At 41.2% G+C, this 15,100-nt stretch overlaps 1 protein-coding gene across 10 annotated transcripts in view; it reads left to right on the top strand.

The window, feature by feature from the left end:
• SRPK2 (SRSF protein kinase 2) overlaps positions 1–15,100 on the top strand; it is a 280,377-nt gene that overhangs the window by 130,119 nt on the left and 135,158 nt on the right. The window lies entirely within an intron of this gene.

The following is a 15,100-nucleotide window of genomic DNA, read 5'->3' as shown; positions in this document are numbered from 1 at the left end:
TACCGGTCAGATGAGGGATTTCAAAACGTTGTGAAGAGTGCACAGAAGTTGGCAGAGGAACTTCACACTGAAGCTATTTTCCCACTCATTCAAGAATACAAGAGTCACTGAAGAAGACGACATTTTGATTACGAGGCACGGGATAATCCCATAAGAGACCCCAAACAACAATTCAAAGTTGAATTCTTTAACCAGGTGCTAGATTGTGCAGTACAGTCAGTTGAAGAACGTTTCATGCAGTTCAAGGAACACAGTATATTTGGGATGTTGTAGGATATTCCCAAACTCCTAACTATACCTGAAGAAGACCTACACCAGCAATGCAGGGCACTAGAGACAGTGTTGACACATGATGACATGCGAGATATTGATGCGAGTGATTTAGGTGATGAACTGAAAGCCCTTTCAAGATACATTTCAGCAGGATCAACTCCAAAGGCTGTTCTGAAATATCTGTGCACAAATAAGATGACCACCCTCTTTCCAAATGCTTTTGTTGCTCTGGGCATACTTCTAACACTTCCTGTAAGAGTTGCTAGTGGAGAACGCAGCTTCTCCAAGCTGAAGTTAATAAAAACTCATCTACGCTCCACAATGACACAGGAGACGCTGGTCGGCCTTGCAGCCATCTCAATAGAGCATGAGCTGGCCCAGACTGTGGACCTTCAGCAGGAAGCAGTTCAAATCTTTGCAACCAAGAAGGCATGGAAAGCAGAAAGCACCACTTTGATTATTCAAACAGCTAAAAATGCCAGTGTTTACTATGCAGACAAGAAAAGTTAGATTTGCTGTTCAGGCATTTGAAAGTTAAGTGTTACTTAAAATTTTTGAACAAGGCATTTTAAGTTGATAGTTCACCTTTATTGGGGTACGTAGCAGAGCAGTATCATGAGAGGAGTAGAACAGGAAGAAGGCAGAACTGAGACCTTTCAAAGTTTTGGCCCAAGCCAGGGGGCATGGGGGCGTCTGTGACAGTGTACCCCATAAGGCTTTATGGGGAGGGGGTGCTTATAAATGTAGGTATGACATAACTGGAATATGTTTTGTGCTGCCTGTGCCATGTAACATATCTCCGTAAGGGTTATGGTCTACTATATCTATTCATCTTATTTGTACATATATATCATTTTCTACTCGAGGTTAAGAATATGGGCTGTATGCTTGCCTGATTTCTAAGTAAGCTTTGTGAGGCATTTGGTCAGCTTCTTTAGGAAGGAATTTGCCAGGTTAAGTACCTGATCAGGAGACACTTAGGGAACAATGCATCTTGGAATGCTCCAATCCACATGAGAAGTCTTCCTGGAGACATGCAAGATGCCATGTGGACAATGGCGTTGGCCTGCAAAGTCTGAGTCACGCAGGGGCATGTGACTTGCCCAGGTGACTCCAAAACTCCATCTTGGAGCTGGGCTTTGCATAGGAGGGAGGTCTCCACCCACAAGAGAGAGTCTACTTAAACCTGTGGGAGACCCCTCCATTTTGTCTTCAGCTGGCTAAAGAAGGAGCCTCTCCACCCCCCCCAGGATACTTGAAGGAGACTGAAACAAAGGACAGTAACTGCAGGGGGGGTGAGTGATTGCTGGACCCAGGCTAAAAGGAGATTAGCCTGTAAAAGGGAGCACTCTGGAACTGGTGAGGAAATTATCTGTATTCAGTTTGATTAGGCATAGATTTGCGCATTTTATTTTATTTTGCTTGGTGACTTACTTTGTTCTGTCTGTTACTACTTTGAACCACTTAAATCCTACTGTCTGTATTTAATAAAATCACTTTCTATTTAGTAATTCACTCAGAGTATGTATTAATACCTGGGGGAGCAAACAACTGTGCATATCTCTCTATCAGTGTTATAGAGGGCGAACAATTTATGAGTTTGCCCTGTATAAGCTTTATACAGGGTAAAACGGATTTATCTGGGTTTAGACCCCATTGGGAGTTGGGCATCTGAGTGCTAAAGACAAGCACGCTACTGCGAGCTGTTTTCAGGTAAACTTGCAGCTTTGGGACAGGAGATTCAGACCCTGGATCTGTGTGTGGAGCCAAACAGGAGTGTCTGGCTCAGCAAGACAGGGTGCTGGAGTCCTGAGCTGGCAGGGAAAACAGAAGCAGGGGTAGTCTTTGCACATCGGGTGGCAGCTCCCAAGGGGGTTTCTGTGATCCAACCCGTCACAGCGTCATTTGAGCTCCCCATCTCAGGTGCCAAAATGTTGTGGGCCGGCCCTGGGGAGCCCTGTCTTCCTGGCAGGGGATGCCTGCCTCGCTAGCTTCAAATGCTGCTTCTCCTGCCGAGAGGCTATACCTGTGAACGACAACCACTCTAAATGTGTCTCTTGTTTGGTGGAGTCTCACATCTCGCAGAAGTGCAATTTCTGTGAACCCCTCAAATCTAGGGCAAGGAAGAACAGGGAGATTAAGTTCAGACAGTTAATGATGGACGCTTACATCAACCAGCATCTGAGTCAGGTCAGGAGACACAGAGATCTTTGAGTCATTGTGGATAGTTCTCTGACAACATCTACTCAGTGTTCAGCAGCAGTCAAAAAAGCGAAAAAAATGTTGGGAATCATTAAGAAAGGAGTAGTAGATAATAAGACAGAAAATATCATACTGCCTCTATATAAATTCATCTTGAATACTGCATGCAGATGTGATCGCACCATCTCAAAAATTTTTTATTGGAATTGGAAAAGGTTCAGAAAAAGGCGACAATGACCTGTCATTAATAAGACTGGAACTTTTCAACTTGGAAAAGGGACGACTAAGAGGGGATATAATAGAGGTCTATAAAATCATGTCTGGTGTGGAGAAAGTAAATAAGAAAGTGTTATTTACTCCTTCTCATAACACAAGAACTAGGGGGTCACCAAATGAAATTAATAGGCAGCAGATTTAAAACAAACAAATGGAAGTATATTTTTTTCACACAGTGCACAGTCAACCTGTGAAACTCTTTGCCAGAGGATGTTGTGAAGGCCAAGACTATAAGAGGGTTCAAAAAAGAACTAGATAAGTTCATGGAGGATAGGTCCATCAATGGCCATTTGCCAGGATGGACAGGGATGGTGTCCCTAGCCTCTGTTTGCCAGAAGCTGGGAATGGGCAACGGGGGGGTAGATGATTATCTGTTCTGTTCATTCCTTCTGGGGCGCCTGGCATTGGCCACTGTCAAAAGACAAGACACTGAGCTAGGGATACCTTTGGTCTGATCTAGTATGGCCATTCTTATGTCAAAGTAGTTTGGAATTCCACATAAATACCAGGCTATCCACTTACCTGTGTTCGTCCAGAAACCCAAAGCTTCCAGTATAGAGAAGAGACTTCATTCCTTGATGTGAGATGAGCTTTGGCATTTTAGTTACAGAGAACAAAATAGATCAGAAAGTGTAGGCTGTGTGTTGTCATAGCAGAATGGGTCCAAAGTCAAGTTATTTCCTCCCAGAGGATCTCTGTATCCTACTTTATGAAGTAGCACGTTTTCCTCCTCTACACTGGTTCTGGGCTCACTGTATGAGAGCAAAGGCAGCCTCAGTAGCATCATTTCAAGAAGTATCTCTGCTTGATACTTGCAAGGCAGCAACATGGAGTTCCATCCATACATTCACAAGACGTTACACTTTTTGGGCCAAGTTTCCTCCATTAACACATCCTTTGGGACAGAAGCTCTGCAAGCAGCCATACTACCTGCATTCTCACACCTTCCTTTTTGAGAACTGGTTACTTGTCACCACCGGTGAAATATACATAGGGACCAACATTTGAAGGAAAAAGGGATGTTACTTTTATTCCACTACCTGCCCTCCTTCCTTTCTGCTTCAGATCATCTCTGATTCACAGAAAGAGGGGGAACTGGAGAGGTGTCAGTCTGCTCTGCCCCTCAGCATGGGAGCATGAGGAGAGCAAAGGTGCAGGTGTGAGCGGTGGGAACACTACTTAGTAGAATTCTCTGGTCTGAATGTGCATGGAGTGCCGCTGACAGTGGAATACAGATAGGGGCCACACATTTCTGAGACCGCCAGTTACTTCCATTTTATTGTGTTACTAACCACAAGCCTGTTCTATTGTGTGGGTGTATTTCATAAAGTCTTTTGAAGTGATAGTGATTGCTGGACGAAAATATTAGGCAACAAACATAGAAAAAATATAAATGCAAAACAAAATTGTCAAATTGCACGTGACAATTTTGACTTATATCACCTATCTCAAAAATGCCCCCTCCCCAGTTGTTTGTTAAATTACTTAGGATATTTCTTCATATTTTCACAAAATGTTGAACCATACATTTTATTAATGTTGAAAGCATATAACCACTTTCATTTTGTGGCAGACATATGCTTGAATCCTTGAGTATCTGACACGTCTGTTTTGAAATCAGTGTCAAGCTTACTTAATACCAAGCCGCATTTCACCAGTCTCGCTATTATCATTGTACCAATTACATACTTATTGCTAAGGTATGTTTCCACCATTTGTCTTTGGACTTTTTAACTGCTTTCTATTAGAACTGTCAAGCGATCAAAAAAAATAATTGTGATTAATTGTGCAATTAAAAAAAATCACGATTAATTGCACTGTTAATAATAGAATACCATTTATTTAAATATGTTTGGATGTTTTCTACGTTATCAAATATATTGATTTCAGTTACAACACAGAATACAAAGTGCATAGTGCAAACTTTATATTTATTCTTGATTATAAATATTTACACTGTAAAAAAACAAAATAAATGGTATTTTTCAGTTAACCTAATTGAGGTACTGTAGTGCAATCTCTTTATCATGAAAGTTGAACTTACAAATGTAGAATTATGTACAAAAATATCCTGCATTCAAAAATAAAAAAATGTAAAATTGTAGAGCCTGCAAGTCCACTCAGTCCTACTTGTTCAGCCAATCGCTCAGACAAACAAGTTTGTTTACATTTGCAGGAGATAATATTGCCCATTTTTGTTTACAATGTCACCTGAAGTGAGAACAGGTGTTCTCATGGCACTGTTGTAGCCGGCGTCGCAAGATATTTACATGCCAGATGCGCTAAAGTTTGTATGTCCCTTCATGCTTTAGCCACCATTCCAGAGGACATGCGTCCATGCTCATGACCGGTTCTGCTCAATAACAGTCCAAAGCAGTGCGGACCGAAGCACCTACAAATGGAAACTAGGACAGATTACAAATGATGAATATAGGCAAACAACACAGGAATGCAGGGGCAAGATTAGAAAGGCAAAGGCACAAAATGAGCTCAAACTAGCTACAGGAATAAAGGGAAACAAGAAGACTTTTTATCAATACATTAGAAGCAAGAGGAAGACCAAAGACAGGGTAGGCCCACTGCTTGGTGAAGAGGGAGAAACAGTAACAGGAAACTTGGAAATGGCAGAGATGCATAATGACTTCTTTGTTTCGGTCTTCACCGAGAAGTCTGAAGGAATGCCTAACATAGTGAATGCTAATGGGAAGGGGGTAGGTTTAGCAGATAAAATAAAAAAAGAACAAGTTAAAAATCACTTAGAAAAGTTAGATGCCTGCAAGTCACCAGGGCCTGATGAAATGCATCCTAGAATACTCAAGGAGCTAATAGAGTCGGTATCTGAGCCTCTAGCTATTATCTTTGGAAAATCATGGGGGACGGGGAGAGATTCCAGAAGACTGGAAAAGGGCAAATATAGTGCCCATCTATAAAAAGGGAAATTAAAACAACCCAGGAAACTACAGATCCGTTAGTTTAACTTCTGTGCCAGGGAAGATAATGGAGCAAGTAATTAAGGAAATCATCTGCAAACACTTGGAAGGTGGTAAGGTGATAGGGAACAGCCAGCATGGATTTGTGAAGAACAAATCATCATGTCAAACCAATCTGATAGCTTTCTTTGATAGGATAACGAGCCTTGTGGATAAGGGTGAAGCTGTGGATGTGGTATACCTAGACTTTAGTAAGGCATTTGATACGGTCTCGCATGATATTCTTATTGATAAACTAGGCAAATACAATTTAGATGGGGCTACTATAAGGTGGGTGCATAACTGGCTGGATAACCATACTCAGAGAGTTGTTATTAATGGTTCCCAATCCTGCTGGAAAGGCATAACGAGTGGGGTACCGCAGGGGTCTGTTTGGGACCGGCTCTGTTCAATATCTTCATCAACAACTTAGATATTGGCATAGAAAGTACGCTTATTAAGTTTGCGGATGATACCAAACTGGGAGGGATTGCAACTGCTTTGGAGCACAGGGTCATAATTCAAAATGATTTGGACAAATTGGAGAAATGGTCTGAGTTAAACAGGATGAAGTTTAACAAAGACAAATGCAAAGTGCTCCACTTAGGAAGAAAAAAATCAGTTTCACACATACAGAATGGGAAGAGACTGTCTAGGAAGGAGTACAGCAGAAAGGGATCTAGGGGTTATAGTGGACCACAAGCTAAATATGAGTCAACAGTGTGATGCTGTTGCAAAAAAAGCAAACATGATTCTGGGATGTATTAACAGGTATGTTGTGAGCAAGACACGAGAAGTCATTCTTCCGCTCTACTCTGCTCTGGTTAGGCCTCAGCTGGAGTATTGTGTCCAGTTCTGGGCAGCGCATTTTAAAAAAGACGTGGAGAAATTGGAAAGGGTCCAGAGAAGAGCAACAAGAATGATTAAAGGTCTTGAGAACATGACCTATGAAGGAAGGCTGAAAGAATTGGGTTTGTTTAGTTTGGAGAAGAGAAGACTGAGAGGGGACATGATAGCAGTTTTCAGGTATTTAAAAGGGTGTCATAAGAAGGAGGGAGAAAACTTGTTCACCTTAGCCTCTAAGGATAGAACAAGGAGTAATGGGTTTAAACTGCAGCAAGGGAGGTCTAGGTTGGACATTAGGAAAAAGTTCCTAACTGTCAGGGTGGTTAAACACTGGAATAAATTGCCTAGGGAGGTTGTGGAATCTCCATCTCTGGAGATATTTAAGAGTAGGTTAGATAAATGTCTATCAAGGATGGTCTAGACAGTATTTGGTCCTGCCATGCGGGCAGGGGACTGGACTCGATGACCTCTCGAGGTCCCTTCCAGTCCTAGAATCTATGAATCTATGTTCATTTTCATTATGAGAGTCACATACCACCAGCAGAAGGTTGATTTTCTTTTTTGGTGGTTCAGATTCTGTAGTTTCTGTAGCGGAGTGTTGCTCTTTTAAGACTTCTGAAAGCATGCTCCACACCACATCCTTCTCAGATTTTGGAAGGCACTTCATATTCTTAAACCTTGGGTCAAGTGCTGTAGTTATCTTTAGAAATCTCACTTTGGTACCTTCTTTGTGTTTTGTGAAATCTGCAGTGACAGTGTTCTTAAAATGAAGAACGTGTGCTTGGTCATCATCCGAGACTGCTATAACATGAACTATATGGCAGAATGTGGGTAAAACAGAGCAGGGGACATACAATTCTCCCCCAAGGCATTCAGTCAGAAATTTAATTAACGCCTTATTTTTTTAACGAGCATCATCAGCATGGAAGCATGTCCTCTGGAATGGTGGCCGAAGCATGCAGAGGCATATGAATGTTTAGCATATTTGGCACGTAAATGCCTTGCAATGCTGGCTACAAAAGTGCCATGCAATACCTGTTCTCACTTTCTGGTGACATCATAAATAAGAAGAGGGCAGCATTATGTCCTGTAAATGTAAACAAACTTGTTTGTCTAGCGATTGGCTGAACAAGAAGTAGGAGTGAGTGTACTTGTAGGCTCTGAAGTTTTACATTGTTTTGTTTTTGAGTACAGTAATGTAACAACAAAAAATCTACATTTGTAAATTGCACTTTCATGACAGAGATTGCACTAGAGTATTTGTATGAGATTAATTGAAAAATACTATTTCTTTTAATTACAAATATTTGCACTATAAAAATGATAATAAAAAATATGCACTTTGATTTCAGTTACAACACAAAATACAATATATATGAAAATGTAGAAAAACTTCCAAAATATTTAATAAATATAATTAGTATTCTATTGTTTAACAGTGCAATTAAAATGACTATTAATTGCAATTTATTTTTAATCGCGATTAATTTTCTTGAGTTAACTGCGATTAATCAACAGCCCTACTTTCTATTTCTCTGCAAATGTGTGTATATGATAATTTCAGGTGGAAAAGTCAGCCTTTTAATGCATACAAAAATGCATGCCTCTCTCTCACTCCGATGAAGACTTCACTTCCCCTCTCCTCACCCCGTAACATAGGGGAACTGCTATCCATTTTTTGTTTCTGTCTTGGCCCAGCAGCAACAGTTCCTTGCCTCCTGCTGCCCAGGATGATCTTCTCTGCCCAAGGCCCAGCAGGACCATTTCCCCAACTTCTCCCTCTCCTGCCTTTTGCTGCCCTGGTACCCTCTCTCTCCTCTAGGGCCACGCATAAAGGCAGGGTTTAGTCATGGCAGGTCTTTGTCTTCAGCCCCAGGGCTCTCACACAGAGCTCTGACTAATTGGAATGAAGTCAAGTCAGCGGGCCCAGATGCTGTTTACCCCAGGGTGGTGTAGGAATTAGATGAAAAAATTTCAGAGCAACTGGCAATAATAATTGCAAACTCATGGATGACAGGAGAGGTCCGGGAAGACTGGAGAAGAGCTAATGTTGTGCCCATCTTTATAAAGGGGGAAAAGGAGGAGCCGGCAAGCTATAGACCAGTCTATACCAGGGAAGCTACTAGAGCAGTGTATAAAACATTCAATTTGCAAATACCTGGAGGACGAAGCAGTGATCACTAGCATCCAGCATGAATTTACTAAAAAGAAATCATGCCAAACTAGCTTGATTTCATTCTTTGACGGGGTAACTGATTTGGTGGATCTGGTATTAATGCAGTGGACAAGTGGGGTTCCACAGGGATCTGTTCTGGGTCTGGTGTTTAACATCTTCATTAATGACCTGGATGTAGGAATAGAGAGCATACTGATGAAATTTGCAGATGACACAAAGCTAGGGGGGATTGCCAAACCTATGGAGGATAGAGCTAAAATTCAGAGAGATCTTGATAAATTGGAGAACTGGGCTATAGACAAAATGAAATTCAACAAAGACAAATATAAGGTTCTACCTTAGGGAAGAAAAACCAAATGCACAAATACAGAATGGGAGATAACTGGCTTGGCAGCAGCATGGCTGAGAAGGATCTGGGAGTTGTGATGGATCACAACCTCAACATGAGTCAACAATGCAATGCTGATGCAAAAAAAGCAAATGCAATTTTGGGTTTCATTAACAGAGGGATAGAATGCAAGTCATGGGAGGTAATAGTACTGATCTACTCGGTGATGGTTACGCTTCAGTTGGAGCACTGTGTCCAATTTTGGTCACCAAATGTATAAAAAGGGTGTAGAGAAAGTGGAAAGGTTCCAGAGGCGAGTGACAAGGATGAACAAAGGGATGGAATTTAAGCCATATGAGCAAAGGCTGAAGGAACTGGATATGTTTAGTTTAGAAAAGAGGAGATTAAGGGGGGCACATGATAGTGGTCTTCAGACCCTTCAAAGGCTTACATAAAAAGGATGGAAAAAAGTCATTTTCTCTTGCCATGGAGGATAGGACAAGAGGCAGTGGGTTCAAACTACAACATAGCCGATTTAGATTAAATCTCAGGAAAAACTTCCTAACTGTAAGAACAGCAGGACAATGGAATAGGCTGCCTAGAGATGTCGTGGAAGCTTGTTCATTGAGGTTTTTAAAAGGAGGCTAGACGGCCATCTGTCTTGGATGGTTTAGACACAACAAATCCTGCATCTTGGAAGGGGGTTAGACTAGATGACCCTTGTGGTCCCTTCTAACCCTCTGGGTCTATGATTCTATCTCAAATTCATTTTGTTTGCTACAGGTCTGGGTTTATTCTGACACTGTATATTCTCACCGTAAGAACCTTTTAAATTAGATTTTTAAATGAGGCACAATTTTCTTGTTTTTGCATCAAGTTTTTGCACTATGCTTGTTTACAAATGTAAAATACCATATTAGGAAGTAAAAACAAAAAGAAAGTAAGAAAAAGAAAAATACTTTGGATAAATAGTGCTAGGAGCTTAAGTGTTTTTACTTTATAAGACCCCTCTGTCAGAGCCAAACAATCTTTTACAATACTGAAAACAATTATTTTTTTAAATGTGGGCGTTATGCATCTCGCTTTTTCGGAGCAAGATTGAGAGGGTTGTGGTGAGGCACTTTGGCAATATCATGGGTGAAATCCTGGCCCCACTGATGTCAGTGGCAATCTAATTCCATACGCCATTAAAGTTTTTACAGTCCATTTTACCCATTTAATGTAAACTTGCTACAAAATGGATCTGATACTGTAGAATTGAAGGTGATAGAAGAGGTTCCTTTTCAGTATAGAAGGAAGAGTTTCTACTTTTTTTTACTTCCTTATTCCAAAAAATATAGTAGGAATACCTCCCATTTGGGATCTGTGAAAGCTAAACCACTACATCAGGAGTTTCAAATTCCATAACTAGAATAAAATTCTTTGAACCAAGGATTTATTTTTGACTCTTGACTTAAACGATGTATATTTTCATATTTTAATCAAGCCAGCTCAGAGAAAGTAATTTCTGGTCTATGTGGAAAACAAGCAGCAATGCAGAATTCTGCTGTTTGGCCTTCACATGACTCCTAGGATTCTACAAATACCTGCTTGTGGTAGCTGCACATGTTCATTAGGTTGGATATTCACTGGTAGCCAAACTTGGATAACAGGCAAATAGAAAATCAATCTGCTGAAGAGATCTCAAATTCACTTCAGATATGTGCTTTCTAGTTTGGAAATTTTGGATTTTGAAAAAATGCACAAAAATCTATTTGAAATTAGAAATGAATATTAGTTGATGCAATCTTTGACTCACAGTAGCTCTCTTTTTCATGAGGGAGATTTCCAGACCTAAGAGTTGTTAGATGTCTACTGGATCAAAATCCGAGCGGATCATTTCTATTTTTCCTCAGTTCTTCGGCTTTGCGGTGTTCTTCATATTTGTGATTCCTTTTACTCCATTAGGTAGTGGTGAAGAGGACTAATTCTTAAGTGTAACATGCACTTCTTTTTGTACGGCCATCTACTCAGAAGTATCAGTCTTGAAAAACATTCTAAGTCTCTTCTCTGGCAAGCTCTTTCAGAGAATATGCTAAAGGATGTTCTGATACTCAACTATCCCCATCTGGAGAGGAGGTGACAGATGACTTAAGTCTGGGGTTAGGGGCTCACACGAATTGTCTAACTATACATGGATTGTGCTCACCCAAAGGGAAAAAAATCTCCAAATGAATATACTACAATTCAGTGGTGTCTGGTATTAAAATCCTTTCTGACAAAACTCAAGGGTATTTTAGCTCATATTTTAGCTGTTTATCCAAAGTTTTTTTCTTTTTCTTTTCTTTTTACAGAAAGCAGCACAGCAATGTATTTTATGAATAGGTAAGGAGGAGCATACACCTCAAAGATTTTGCCAGGAATCAGTTAGACTGTGTGAACGAGGCATGCTTTTTCCAACAGCTCTTGACACTGGTGAGAAGTAGAACTTATTGGGCATATAACTTGAGTTTCAGACTTCAGGATCAGCATGAGTGTTTTCTGATATATTCAGTGGCTCAGTCTATATTCAGAAAATAGATCTATCTGTTTTCCACAAAAGAAAACAGTGTACAAGAAGTACAAGAAGAGATCTAGCCTCTTTATTGGAGGCCTCCATGTTGAATTTGAGTCAATTTTCTGGATGCCTTCCAGCTTAAGCAAGTTAAGAAGGAAAACAATCCATATATTTCAGAAAGCTCCATTTTAATTTAATCAGTTTTTGTTCTCAGATATCCCAGCTCTGATGTGGGAACTTCCATTTTACTTACTGGTAGGACGAGACTTTTTATTTTAGGATCATGGCTAGATACTCATTTTGAACCAGAATTTTTACATGTGTTTGCATGGACAACAGAATCTGTTAGGACTTACAAGGGTATGTTCTGAAGTACAAGAAGTTACTTTGCAGTAATGTCAGCCTTCAACAACAAAGATTTATGTACTAATATGAAGGAGGCTTTTTATTTTGTCATTCAATAACAATAGCAGAAATTCCTTTACTTGATCAAATGTGTGTGCTGTTTCTTAGTCAAGATGGGCTTTAGTCATTTTCACTGAGAGTGCATCTGGTAGCCATATTGTGCATCATTCATTTATTGAACTATATACCATGTATCTGTCATTAAAGACTGCATTTCTAGCTGCCATAACATCTGCTCGGAGACTCAGCTACACATTATGAGAGCAGGTCCTCCATTTACAATTTTTCATCAAGTGGTTCTTCCATCATCACCCAAAATTTCTACCTAGCAGTGAGGTTGTCGTGGACTGTCATTTAAATCAATCAATTACCTGTCACCTTTCAAAATTTTCATAAATTAGCTGGGAGTGTTCAGTTATATAGATAAGACGAGCTATTTGAATTAGGAAAAAATCATTTTGAAAAATCGACTTTTCTCTGGCCTTTTGAAGTAAGTCAGTAGGGGAGTGTATCTAAAGGCTAAGTCAGGGGTCGGCAGCCTTTCAGAAGTGGTGTGCCGAGTCTTCATTTATTCACTCTAATTTAAGGTTTTGCGTGCCAGTAATACATTTTAATGTTTTTAGAAGGTCTTTTTCTATAAGTCTATAATATATAACTAAACTATTGTTGTATGTAAAGTAAATAAGGTTTTAAAAATGTTTAAGAAGCTTAATTTAAAATTAAATTAAAATGTAGAGCCTCCCCCCCCCCCGGACTGGTGGCCAGGACCCGGGCAGTGTGAGTGCCACTGAAAATCAGCTCACGTGCTGCCTTTGGCACCCATGCTGTAGGTTGCCTATGCCTGGGCTAAGTGAACTAGACTGCATTCACGTGTTATGATTTGACTACTGTCCTTATTCAGGAAGGATTGAGGACACATTCTACTTGATTGAAAGCAGACTTGCAAATCTGTCACTAATGTTCTAATCATAAGTTCCTGCAGCAGTATATTTTTTTTTATCTGGCATTCCATTTTAATGATTGTTTTTGGAGAGCCATTATGCAAAATGTATTCTTTTTGTGAGTTTGACAGCTGATTAATTTGTCAAAATGGGATCTGCAGGGGCAGTTCTTGTAAAAAGAAAGATTTGTCATTCTCTGTATTTTCAAGTATATCATCTCCATAGATCTACACTCTACTCTCCCAACCCCACCTTTCCCTACTTCTTAGGAGTCCTTATTAACATTTTAAATTAGAGGGAAAGGAATTGGAATTGCTTTGGTCAGTGATACATTCTTTATCTTTATACATTCAGCTCCGTAAGGGAGCACTCATCCACACCCAGTGGTCACTTTTCCAGAAGGTTCCAGATCAGCAGTGGTTCAGTTTCACAGTTTTTTTTTTTTTTTTGCGTAATTGTTGGAGATACATTCCCGACTCACGCAAAACTTGACTTACGCAAGGCATTCTGGAATGGGACGCTTGCGTAAGTCGGGGAGCTTCTGTAAAGAGTAAAATAAATGATATGCAATAAAATCTTTATGAAGCCTTCATAAACTTTTCTTGGTCTCCTTGAGTGATCTAGCTATAACTCTCAATCTTTAAGTTGGGGTACTGGATTGTTTTGATACAAGAGCATGAGTTCCTTTCTGTAACTCTATTTGCAACCTTAGTCTAGGTTTAATGTTCTTCTTGCACGCAAGCTTTTTGAATAGTCTAGTTGGGAAATCACATTTGACCATTTGTAAGACTTACGACAGCTTAGACAGTATATCCATGTTTATAGAGATGATCCTTCCCATGAGAGAGAAGAGGAAGATTTTCCATCTCATTACTGTATTTTCAATCTTTTTCAGGATAATTAATTCCTCGCTTAATGTTGTAGTTATGTTCCTGAAAAATGTGACTTTAAGCGAAACGATGTTAAGCAAATCCAATTTCCCCATAAGAATTAATGTAAATAGCGGGGGGTTAGGTTCCAGGGAAATTTTTTTCACCAGACAAAAAACTATATATTATATAGATATACACACAGTATACATTTTAAACAAATAATTTAATACTGTTCACAGCTATGATGATAGTGAAGCGTGGTTGAGGTGGTGAAGTTAGAAGGTGGACGAGGGAGGGATATTTCCCAGGGAATGCCTTGCTGATAAATGATGAACTAGCACTCGGCTGAGCCCTCAAGGGTTAACACATTGTTTTTAACGTAGCCTCTCACACAAGGCAGCACGAACCCGCGGGAGGGGAGACAGCATAGCAGACAGAGACAGACACACACCTTGTGTGTGGGAGAGAGAGAGAGAGATGCACACTGCCCCTTTAAGTAAGCTGACCCACTCTTAAGTGCATTGTCTTTTTAAGTGGATCAGGAAATTGAGACATCAGCTGTTGCCCCAAGCGCTCTCTGTCTTTCTCCGTCCCTGTCCCCTCCTTGCTCTATATGGAAAAGGGGTAAGCGGGGGGGAGGGGGACACCTTGACATTAGCTCCTCTCCTGCCCCCCTGCATAGCAATCAGGAGTCTCTAGGAGCAGCTCCAAGGCAGAGGGCATGAGCAGCACATGGCAGTGGGGGGAGGGACGGCTGAACTGCCGATTGATAGCCTGCTGGGCGGCTGCAGCATAGGGAATTTAGGGGAGGGGGGAGCTGATGGGGGGCTGCCGGTCCACCCTGGTTCCAGCCCCCCCCAGCTAGCTGCAACAGGCTGCTCTTCCTGCAAGCAGTGGACAAAGCAGGCGGCTGCCAAATGACTTTAGAAGGGAGCATTGCATAGGGTTACCATACGTCCGGTTTTTCCCGGACATGTCCGGCTTTTCGGCAATCAAACCCCCGTCCGGGGGGAATTGCCAAAAAGCCGAACATGTCCGGGAAAATGCCGGACGGGCACTTCCCCTCCCGCGGCGGCTCTGTTTCTCCCCGGACTCTTCGGCTCTGTTTAAGAGCCGAGCTGCCCGAGCGCTATGGGCTTCATGCAGCCCCCTTGCCTCCGGACCGCAGCCGCCGGCCGGGCACTTCCCCTCCCGGGCTCCGGCGGCGCAGGGTCTGGAGGCATGGGGGCTGCCCGAAGCTGGTAGCGCTCGGGCAGCTCAGCTCTTAAACAGAGCC

This window comes from Trachemys scripta, chromosome 1 (genome assembly GCF_013100865.1).
Source record: "Trachemys scripta elegans isolate TJP31775 chromosome 1, CAS_Tse_1.0, whole genome shotgun sequence".
NCBI classification, from domain to species: Eukaryota; Metazoa; Chordata; order Testudines; family Emydidae; genus Trachemys; species Trachemys scripta.
This window is presented reverse-complemented; position numbering and strand designations above follow the sequence as displayed.